Source organism: Hippopotamus amphibius, chromosome 1 (genome assembly GCF_030028045.1).
Source record: "Hippopotamus amphibius kiboko isolate mHipAmp2 chromosome 1, mHipAmp2.hap2, whole genome shotgun sequence".
Lineage (NCBI taxonomy): Eukaryota > Metazoa > Chordata > Mammalia > Artiodactyla > Hippopotamidae > Hippopotamus > Hippopotamus amphibius.
Window position 1 is genome coordinate 37,293,851 of NC_080186.1, and position 12,224 is coordinate 37,306,074.

General features: G+C 44.1%; 1 pseudogene; it reads left to right on the forward strand.

The window, feature by feature from the left end:
• Positions 1 to 9,069: 9,069 nt before the first annotated feature.
• On the forward strand, positions 9,070 to 9,603 carry LOC130841914 (nucleoplasmin-3-like; annotated as a pseudogene).
• The last annotated feature ends 2,621 nt before the right edge of the window (positions 9,604 to 12,224 follow it).

Sequence of the window (12,224 nt, forward strand, 5' to 3'; positions counted from 1 at the left end):
ACAGAAATACTGTTATCAAGGATGATATGTTTGTGGGACTTCTCTGGTGTTGCAATGGTTAAGAATCTGCCTGCCAATGCAGAGGACATGGGTTCGAGCCCTGGTCCCGGAAGATCCCATGTGCCACAGAACAACTAAGCCTGCGAGCCACAACTACTGAAGCCCACGCTCCTAGAGCCAGAGCTCAGGAACCAGAGAAGCCACTGTACTGAGAAGCCCACGCACCACAACGAAGAGTAGCTCCTGCTCTCTGTTACTAGAGAAAGCCTGAGCACAGCAATGAAGACCCAACGCAGCCAAAAAATAAATTAAAAAAAAAAAAAAAGGATATGTTTGTTGGAATTGAATACGACTTCAAGCAGCACATTAAACTCAAACCAAATAGGGGATTAATTTTTCCCATTTAACACGTCGTCAGTCCAAGGCTGCTATCAGGAACCCAAAGTTTAAACTTTCTCTTCCCAAATCCCTAGCCTGCAGCTTTTATTCTTACAATTGCCTTATAGTCACAAAATGTCTGCTCTACTTCCAACCTTATACCTATATTCCAAGCAGGGAGAAGGAAAAAGGCAGCCAGAAGTATGTGGGACTATAATGGGGGGCAAAGCATCCCAGAAGCCCTCCGTTACATAGCATTTGCCTAAGTGTGTCACCTGGCTGCTCCTAGCTGTAAGGGAGGCTGGATATTGTGTCTGTTAATTGCACAGACTACCACTCCTAACAAAACTGAGACTCTGTTGGAAGGAAGGAAGGAAGGAAGGAAGGAAGGAAGGGAGGGAGGGAGGGAGGAAGGAGGGGAGTGGGGGTATTAGATAGGTAACTGACCTAGATGAATTTGAAAAGAGAAATAAGATTCTGGCTGTGGCTATGTAAGGATGTCAAAATGCTAGAAAAAGAAACTGTTGGGCTTCCTAGGTGGCGCAGTGGTTAAGAATCCACCTGCCAATGCAGAGGTCACAGGTTCGATCCCAGCTCCAGGAAGATCCCACATGCCGCGGAACAACTAAGCCCGTGTGCCAAAAAAAAAAAAAAAAAAAAGAAACTGTTATGTCTCTTTCCTACTCTTGCTAGAGGTGGCAATTTGTTTTAAGTTGCCCAATTCCTACATTTTCAGATTCCAAACCTTAAATTCAAATATGATTTGGTATTTGTTATTCTTCCATCATTGTCCTGTTTTATAATAAGCTGCTCTTCATAATTAAATGAGGCATGTGTTTAGAATATCAAACTTGATTTTAGGCTCAAGTTTCCACCCCTCCACACCTAACTAAAAATCAACATCAAAGTGTTGATTTTCCTTCGCTTCCCCCATCTTCCTTCCCCTCCAATTTTAGGAGATCTGGAATGAACGCACAGATACATCCAGACCAGAACAGTAAAGGGGAAGGACGTGCCCAAGCTGGATCAACCATGGTATAGATATAAGCTAGACTAGCAGGGGACTGACTTGCAGCCTATGTCTATAGAATTAAAGTTGATGTTTACCTCTAGCCACCTCATGCCTCAGGGACTGATGCTCAAATCTTCATCCTCCCCCGCCCCCTAACCAAACCTTTATAAACGTAAACATTTGTGGTTATTTCTCAACCTCAGTGCCATCAACATTTTGAGTCTGATAACTATCTCTTGGAGGGAGGGGCTATCCTGTGCATAACTCAATATTTAGCAATACCCTACTCTCAATATGCCAGTAGCACCCCCTCCAACATACTGCCAAATGTCCCTTGAGGGACAAAATTGCCTCCGGTTGAGAACCTCTCAGCTAGAGAAAGTCAAATAAATGACTTGAGAACTCCTAGCCTATCCAAATTTCTGGCCCATTTGTCCTGACTGGTAGGGTCTTCTCTGCTTGGAAGCAGGGGAAAACATCTTTTACTTCTTTTATGTATTCATGCTTTACTTCTAGACATCTTGGCCAAAGTTTCCATAAAAGAGTGCCTCACTCATAAGAAGCACTGCAATTAGGAGACTGATGAAGTTGCGACCACACCCATCCTAATGACTCTTTGGCTTGTTCTTCTGAGGCCTACTCTGCCACTGACAGATGGGAGAGAAAGGGAGACAAAGGATAAAAGGATCTGAGAAAGCACACAAATGGAAAAGGAGAGCTCTGCCTCGGGGCAAGGCTACACTGATTCATTCCTGGCCTCAACCACACCTCTAACCACAAGCTGGGATCCCGCCTTTCCTGACACCTTCAGTCATGTTCCCTTGACCCTCTATAAGCCCTAATTCTGCAACGAGAGGAATCTCCACATTCTTTCCTACCACCTTCCCCAGAGGAACAGCAGAGCTGACAAGGGGACGCTAATTTGAGAAATCTAATCTAAAACCAGAGCTGTCTTAGAGCTGATAGGAGGTAGGGCCATCCCAAATGGTTGAACAGTTCGGGCCACTGACCACCGGTCTAGCTAACCTGCTCCTCATGTACAGTTTACCAAGCCAGGATAAAAGTTGGCCCTTTCTAATTCTGAAGTAACACAATAGAAAAAAAAAACTCTTCAAAGATTTCTCTCTCCTAAGTCTTCTCAATTCAATTTAAGTAGCCCCATTTCCCTAACTGCTCTTATGTGACATGATTTCCAACCCCCTTGCTGATATCTTCCCACAGCATTTACCTTACAAGCATTCAGCATAATGTTCCTCATCTTGACACACGGCTCTGCCACCATCTGATGCCTAGTCTCTCCTCCCTAACATACACCACACGCTGCTCTAACTATAAAGCACTGTGTGCAGTCCGTCAGTATATCATGATGTTACAGATCTCCCACATCACGTTTGCTGACTCTTCTTTGCCCAACTCCTGCTTGTCTCTCAAAATTAGGCTAAAATGTCACCATTCTGGCATACCTTTCCTGACAACCTCTCCACTCTCAAACTGATTTTCAGTACTCCTCCCTCTATATTTCCATCATACTTTGATCTTATTTCTATCGCAGCTAGCACTTATCACATCATTCTATAATTATTGATTTTTTTTTTCTCTTCCCCCAATGGACCATGATCTTAGTGAGTCAAAGTTATGGTGGTAGTAAATACTTCATAGCATTGAAGAGAAAACAGATTGAGAAGCACTGCGTTGGACTCCCATTCCTTGAGGGCAGGGCCACATCTGCACCTCTGCAGCTCCAGCATCCAGCACGTGGCCTGTAAGCAGCTGGTGCTCAGTGAATGTGGCGTACGCATGAATGCCTCAGCAGAAGGGAATTGCTCTCAGGTGGCTAGCCACACATTTGGAGCTCTTATCTTTGAGTGTCATGAGGACATCCAAGACAAATTCCTTATTCATGTCCGGAGCAGAGAAACTGCCGAATGGGTACTTGCTGAATTAAGCAGTCTCAGTTTCCCCCTTTTCAAGAACTGAGGTTCCTTCCCCCCTCCACAGTGGCTTATTTATTTTCTAACTGGAGCTTTGTACCTCTTAATCCTCCTCACCTATTTCATCCCCCACCTCCCTTCTGGAAACCAGTTGTTCTCTGTATCTGTGAGTCTGTTTTCATTTTGTTTTATTTCTGTTTTATTTTATTTTATTCTAGTTTATTTATGTTTTCATGCAGATGCGGGATCTAAGTTCACCATCATCTTTGATCACCAGGGATCAAACCTGAGCCCCCTGCAGTGGAAGCAGAGTCCCAACCACTGGCCTGCCAGAGAAGTCCCTGTTTTATTTTTTAGATTTCACATATAAATGAGATCATACAGTATTTGTCTTTCTCTGTCTGACTTATTTTGCTTAGCATAATACCCTCCGTGTTATTGCAAACTGCAAGATTTCATTTGTATGGCTCACATATTTCACGATATATTGAATATATACCACATATATCACAATATATATACCACATCTTCTTTATCCATTCATCTATTGATGGACACTCATGTTGCTTCCATATCTTCACTATTGTAAATAATGCTGCAATGAATATCTTTTCAAATTCATGTTTTTGTTTTCTTCAGGTGGGAGGGAGCTTTACTTCTATGGAATTAACCTGGGCCTGGGAATCGCACTGTGACCTCTGTCCTCTTCCTTTCCAGAAAAAAAACTGCAGGCATTTTTTTAAGTGTATAAGAGTTGGGCCCCAAGACTTCCCATGTGGCGCTGTGGTTAAGAATCCACCTGTCAATGCAGGGGATACGGGTTCAATCCCTGCTCCAGGAAGATCCCACATGCTGCGGAGCATCTAAGCCCGTACGCCACAACTATTGAGCCTACACTTTAGAGCCTGTGAGCCACAACTATTGAGCCCATGTGCTGCAACTACTGAAGCCCACGTGCCTAAAACCAGTGCTCCACAACAAGAGAAGCCACGGCAATGAGGAGACTGCACACAACAACGAAGAGTAGCCCCTGCTTACCGCAACTAAAGTAAGCCTGCACACAGCAACAAAGACCGCACAGCCAATAAAATAAATAATAAATTAAAAAAAAAAAAGAATCTGCCTGCCAATGCAGGGGACCCGGGTTCAACCTCTGCCCCAGGAAGATACCACATGCTGCAGAGCAACTAAACTATGCACCACAACTATTGAGCCTGAGCTCTAGAGCCTGTGAGCAACAACTGCTGAAGCCCACATGCCTAGAGCCCATGCTCCACAACAAGAGAAGCCGCCACAATGAGAAGCCTGTGTACCACAATGAAGAGTAGCCCCTGCTTGCCACAACTAGAGAAAACCCACGTGCAGCAACAAAGACCCAATGCAGTCAATAAATAAATAAATTTATTAAAAAAATAAAAAAAAGAATTGGGCCCCTAGTACCTTATGTGGGAAAGGCCAATGTGGGGATTTTCACTGGAGAAAATTTTGATCAGTAAGTGTTATAAGCTTGGATTTACTACTTCAATCTCAAGAGAGTCTCCAGATGGGTCCTGGCCAGGGAGATGCAGAGCTCTAATTAGCTACTAACTGGCCATTTAAGTAATAATAGCTTGGTTTGTCCAATGTTCAGATCCTGAAATATTTTATCTAATGAAGAAACTATTTTGCTTCCTAGTATCTTACTGGAAGTCCAGGCTTATGTGAAGCTTAATTAGTGTTTATTGAGTGCCTACTCTTTTATTTCTGGGAACCCTGAAATCTTATGATCCTCTCATCCCACAGAAATGGACTCGAATATATCTGCTCTAATAGAACACAACCAAGCAGCTTGGCTATAGTTGGTTTATGACTAAAAGGACAGCCTTATAGCAAAGGCTTATCTGCTAGATTCCCTAGAAAAAGGAAATCAGGTTCTCAAAGTCCAGTGCTAGCAGAGCTCAGGGAAATCACCTTCTTACCCTAATGAAGTAGGAAGGGCACCAGAATGTACTCAGGGCTTTCACCCTCATCCTCATTCTCCCTGGAGAAGGAAATCCGGGCTCCAGTGCAGGTATCCGGCTCCTAGGCCCTGTCATGGCTGTGGCAGAGCTGGAGAAGAAATGCCCATCCCTACCCTAGGCTCATGGCCAGCCTCCTCCCTCATTGTGCACAACCTTGATCCAGAAGCAGTAACTAGCACCCTGGCCTTTTGAGACCCTAGGACTTTGATCTTTGAACCTGAATGAACTGAACACAGCTTTAACCACTTTTGATTACCTCCTTTTTGTTTTTTTCTCCATTTAACAACACTTCCTGGCCACTCTCCTGCTACAGCAGTTACAGGCCTACTTTATCCGTGGCTGTATCGCTTTTACTGTGTGGGTGCATAATAATTGCTTTGTCAATTCCCTTCTTATGAACATTTGGATAAATTTTCTGTCCTTTAAACAACACAATAAACAAAACTTGTTATTTTTTATTATTTCCTTGGACTAAATTCCTTAAAATCCCTGGATCAGAAGGAAAGTCAGAAGGGATGCACATTAAAAATTTTAATATATATTACCAAATTACCTTATAGAAAGATTATACTATTTCAAACTCCCATCAACAGGGTATGAGTAGGTCCCATTTTTCACACTGTCCCCAACACTGGAGCTTGATCTTTTTAATTTTACCAGTCTGACAGGGAAAGTGATTTGTATTTCTTTAATTGTTAGTATGTTTGAATAACCTTTTTATAGCTGTTGTTCTTTCTTCTATTGAGAACCACCTGTTAAGAATTTTGCCTATTTTTATCAAAATATTTGTCTTTTTAAAATTGATTTTCTAGCAGTTCTTTACAAAGTTATATTTGAACCCTTCAACAATTAAATATTGCAAACTGTTTTCCAACTGTCATTTGTCTTTTAATCTTGTTTATGCTGTCTTTTGCTGCACAATTTTCACCTTTATCTGTGAAAACTGTCGATATTTTCCTTTATACTTTCTAACTTTTGTTTTAAAGTTAAGGAAGTCCTTCTCCACACCAAGATCATACAAATACTCTCCTATTTCTTCTTCGTTTTTTTTTTTTTATGAATTTATTCATTTATTTATTGGCTGTGTTGGGTCTTCGTTGCTGCACACAGGCTTTCTCTAGTTGCCGCGAGCAGGGGCTACTCTTCTTTGCAGTGCGCAGGCTCCTCATCTCAAGGCTTCTCTTGTTGCGGAGCACGAGCTCTAGGCACGTGGGCTTCAGTAGTTGCAGCAGGTGGGCTCAATAGTTGTGGCTCATGGGCTCTAAAGCACAGGCTCAATAGTTGTGGCACATGGGCTTAGTTGCTCTAAGGCATGTGGGATCTTCCTGGAGCAGGGGTCAAACCTGTGTCCCCTGCATTGGCAGATGGATTCTTAACCACTGTGCCACATAGGAAGCCCTCTCCTATTTCTTCTTTTAGTACTTTTAAAATTCATTTTATATTCAAACTTTTATTATTTATTTATTTGTTTGTTTGGGTTTTTTTGGCTGCACTATGAGGCTTGCAGGAGCTTAGTTCCCTGATCAGGGAGCAAACCCGGGCCCCTGCAGTGAATGAAAGCATGGAGTCCTAACCACTGGACAACCAGGGAATTCCCATTTTCAAACCTTTAAACCTCCTGAAACTTACTTTTGTGTCAAATACAAGGTAGGAGTCTAACCTTTATTTCTTTTTCCCAAATGATTAGTTATCCCAGACATTCTAATGTGGTAACTAAGACTTTATGAACTGGCTTTATCCTACCTCTCCAGTTTCGTCTCCCACTTTTCTTCCTGGAACCCTATGCTCTCTTTTTATCAAACCACATGTGGTCCCTGGAATGTAACATCCTACTTCATTCCTCTACAACTTAACAAACATTAGTTCCTCTGCCCAGACTGCCCTTTCCCAGCTCCCTTTAGCTCCCTGACCAATCACTATTAATCCTTTCAGAAAATTCCTGGCATGTGGTAGGTATCATTAAATGTTTGTCAATTGACTAAATCAATCAATCACTTCTACCCACTTTTAGCAGGGAGCGGCCTGTGGGAGATGTGCAAGGGAAGGATATAAAATTGGGAAGTGAAATTGACAGGGGAAATCCACAGGGCCATATGACTTAGGCCCTCTGCTTCCTGCTGTGGTTCCGCCCTTGCCTTGCCAAGCCTGCTCACAGCACTCTCTCCTCTTCCCCTCCTTTTTCCAGCCCCAGAGCAATGGTTTCAGTTGGGTGCAACCTCCTTCCCACTACTTCACTGCTGCATTGATCTTTGTGACTGTGATTCCTGCCCTGATACAAACACAGCTGGAGCTCTACATTAACATGTGCACTCAGGTGTGTGAGTGTCAGAGAGACAGGGAGGGAGAAGAGAGTGCAACCCTTCTGCAGAGTCCTCTCCCATTCAGGAGTCCTGCTTCTCTCTCAGGCCTGGGGAGCAGTTTCAGCAGCCTCACTGGGGGGGAGGGGACTGTTGCGAACCACCCCAGCCTAGCTTGCAAATATGTCTACTGTGAACACAAATAATGCACTAAATCCCTACTATGTATACTATCAGGCACTTTATGTCCATTGCTTCATTTAATCCCAAAACATATCCGCAAGGTAGATATTAAATTGCTATTTCACAGATGAGGAACTGTGCCCAAGGCCACACAGCTACTAAGGGGTACAGCAAGGATTTAAACAAAATTACATCTATACAACACCTTTTCTGGGACTTCCCCGGTGGTCCAATGGGTAAAACTCCAGAGCCCCCAGAGCAGGGGGCCCAGGTTCGATCCCTGGTCGGGGAATTAGATCCCTCATGCGTGCCTCAGCTAAGAATCTGCATGCCACAACTAAAAAAAGGTCCCACACACGGCAAGGAAGACCCTACCCAGCCTACATAAATAAGTATTTTAAAAATAAAAAATAAAAATGAACACCTGTCTTGGTTGATTCATGACCCATCTAGTTGGGCAGCCTCAAGTTTGGAGGTTCAGGGCTGTGAGAGTCCCAGTTCCCCAGCCTGACATTCCTGACGCTCCACAGCTACCATCCAACTTCTTGAGTGGTACACTTCCATACACACTCTCATTCAGTGATTCAACAACATGTTCATCTTGGAGAAACGAACACTCTGCTTGGAACTAGCCACAGTTTTTTTCTTTTTTTGGCCACACTAGGCGGCTTGCAGGATCTTAGTTCCCCCACTAGGGATCCAATCCAGGGCCCCAAAAATGAAAGCACGGAATCCTAACCACTGGATTGCCAGAGAATTCCCTTGCCAAAATTCTTTTTTTTTTAAGAACACAGTGTATTTTTAAAAATTTTTATTTATTTATTTATTGGCTGTGTTGGGTCTTTGTTGCTGTGTGAGGGCTTTCCCTAGCTGCAGAGAGCAGGGGTAGTCTTCGTTGCTGTGCATAGGTCTCTCATTGCGGTGGCTTCTCTTGTTGGGGAGCATGGGATCTAGGCACGCGGGCTTCAGTAGTTGTGGCACGCCTGCTCAGTAGTTGTGGCTCGTGGCCTCTAGAGAGCAGGCTCAGTAATTGTGGCACAAGGGCTTAGCTGCTCTGCGGCATGTGGGATCTTCTGGGACCAGGACTCAAACCCATATCCCCTGCATTGGCAGGCAGATTCTTAACCACTGCGCCACCAGGGAAGCCCCCTTAGCCAAAATTCTTTATCCCATCTTCACTACTCTATCATTCTAAGCAAGTCACTAAGCCTCTCTGACACTCAATTTACCCCACTTTGAAATAAGGATGATAAGAAGGCCCTTACAGCATGACTGCCAGTGCTGCTGCTGCCCTGGCGTTTTTGAATCAGGAGAGCAGGGGGGTGGGGTGGGGTGGGTCGGGTCGGCGGTCTTCGAGTTCCGGCCCGGTCACTATGGACAGTTTTTCCTTAGGCTGTAAGCTCTCAGGCTACACCCGCTCTTTCACCTTCAAGGTAGGGGAAGAGGATGATGCGGTGCGCATGCAGGCTTTGCCCATGCTCTGCCTCCCTGAGGGAGCCAAAGATGAGTGTAATATGGTAGACGTCATGGCCCGGAATCATGACCGCCGGGAGATCGCAGTCCCTGCGGCCACCCTCAAGTTTGTCCTGCTGACCCATGCTCGATTTGGACGACTTCCACCTCCAACCACCTGTAACCTTCCACCTGAAGTCAGGTTCCGGCCCTGTGTGGATCACTGGCACCAGATTGTTACTATAAGCAGTAATGCTTCTGAGGAAGAGAGTGAAGACCAGGGGCGTGAGGAGGAGGAAGCTGAGCTCTGCCCCACTCTGCCTGCCAAGAAGCAGGGGGGCAGGCTCTAACCCTCCTGGTCAACTAGCTGCCTGCCACACGCACCATGAACCAGGTTCCTGTACAAGTTTCAAGAATTTTGTGTCTTTTTCATTTAAGAGTATGGGTAGCGGAGGGGTGGGGTGGGTGGGCTCTTGATCTGGTTCTAGGAGAGAAGGGGTCCCATTCTCCATAGGTCCAGGTGTTCTAATCCTGTTCCTCACCTGGAGCTTCCCTTTTCTCCAGGAGTGGGAGGAACTCTGAACTTCTATCCTGACCCTCTCTCCCCACTTGCCTATGAGGTTGAAAGTCAGCATCTGAAGCTCAGGACTACACATTTTTAATTTTTTTTTACATTTTTGAATAAAGGTTGAAATAAAGTGGTGTGGAGGTTTTTTTGCAAAATAAATAAATAAAATAAGGATGATAATACCAACATGCTGGATTACCGTGAGGATTAAATGAGATACTGGAGATCAGGAGGCATCAATCACTTTAAAAAGTATTTGTCAGGGGAATTCACTGACAGTCCAGTGGTTAGGACTGTGCTTTCAGTGCTGAGGGCCTGGGTTCAATCCCTGATGAGGGAACCAAGATCCTGCAAGTCGCACAGTGTGGCCAAAAAAAAAAAAAAAAGTACTCATCAGTCTGCTCTCCAAGACAGTCTATGCTGTCTTGCCTACTCAAGGATATTGTTCCTGCAATTATTTTCTCTTTCTTCTGCACTGTCAATTTTCCTCATTCTGCTGGATCAGCACATAACGTACTATACTAATGTATCTGCCAATTCGGGGGGAAAAAATCCCACCTTTGACTTCATTACACATCCAACTACCATCCCATCTCACTATAGCAAAATTCCTAAAAATGTTGCTTATATGCACTTTGTCCACTTCTTCACCTCCAATTCTTTTTTTAATTCACTCTAAATAAGCTTTGTCTATACCACTTCACTGAAGCCTCTATTGTTGAGATCTCCAACGGCTGCCATTATGCCAAATCCAATAGTGAAGCCTCATTCCTCATCTTACATGACCAGCATTTGTCCTGGTTGATCATTCTCTTCCTGAAAATCTTTCTTTCCTTGGCTTCTGGGATTTCTCACTCTCCGGATTTTTCTTTTGTTTTATTGGTTGTTCTTTCCCTGGGTCCTTTTCCTGACTTCTGAATGTTACAGGGCCATTCAGAACAGAGTCTTTGGTCTTCATTTCTCTTATGTCTTACTCATTCCCTAGGTGAGCTCCTCCAGGTTCAGGACCTCAGACATTGTTTATACAGTCCCCACCTCACCACTAGGCTCTGCACTCATATACCCAAAAGACTGCTTGGCTCCTCTCTTTTATGCCTTATAGACATTTTAAATTCAACTTGTCCAAAAAGAACTCTTTTCTCCCTACCGCTTACACACTGCTTTCCCAGTTTTCCCCATTTAGGAAAGGACATCAACATTTGCCCAGTTGTTCAGGTCAAAATCCCAGAGCTCATCCTTTATTCCTCTCTCCCTCATACTCCTTATCTAATCCATCCTGTCAGCTCTCTCATCAAAATGTATCCTGAATCTGACCACTTCTCACCATCTTATTACCTCCATCCTTTTCTAAGTCACTATCACCTCAAGCATGGTTTACTCTTAGAGCTTCCTAACTATTTCTCACACAGCAGCTGAGGATGCAGTCCTGATGCCTGGGCAAAACCTTACTTGATCACTGTAGTCAAGGGCTTAAGCCTCAACTCAGCTTTTATTAGGGAACCCTAACTCAGCGAAGCTTACTAGCATTTACAAACTCTAAAAGGACTGATATAGGGACTTCCCTGGCGGTCCAGTAGTTAAGACTCCAGGGCATGGGTTTCACCACAGGGGCATGGGTTCGATCCTTGGTCAGGGGAACTAAGATCCCTCATGCCATGCCCCATGGTGCAGCCAAAAACAAAACAAAACAAAACAAAACAAAACAAAAACCTGATATGTAAATTCACCATGGAAAGATTGCTTTTCAAGGATGGGTATTTCCTGCCTGCCCTCCAGAATACTCTCTTCTTGGCATTAAGAAATATAGAAAGCAAAACATTACTAAGAACTTTGTTTTGATGTGTATGGAATTAGGGAAAAGGCAATGAAATAGTTTTAAGGACTAATTCACTCTGAGTTAAGCAAAGCCAAATGGACTCTCAAGCTGCTCATTCCTTCATCAGAGGTGCCTTACCCAAGGACTCCCTTGCTTCCATAGTAATTTATAGCGTTTCAATTCCTTTAGTTATTGTCATTAGAATGATGTTAATTCAGTTGGCTCCCTAAGTATGCTATGACAGATTATAGTTTGTTAGAGTTTTAGCAGGAGTTTGCTATCCTGGTGGACTCAGAGGAGTGCTTCTTCCCTTTGACTTTGGAGGCAAGCAGGGATTGTTCAACTTATCCCAGCAGTGAAGTACCTCCCTAATTCAGACTCTTACAACACAGGCTTTGGCCTCATGCTGCCACCTGATTTCTAACCATTACTGCTATTTTTTTTTCCTCACCGCATGGCATATAGAACTTCCCTGGGGCTTCCCTGGTGGCATAGTGGTTAAGAATCCGCCTGCCAATGCAGGGGACATGGGTTTGAACCCTGATCTGGGAAGATCCCACATGCTGCAGAGCAACTAAGCCTGTGCA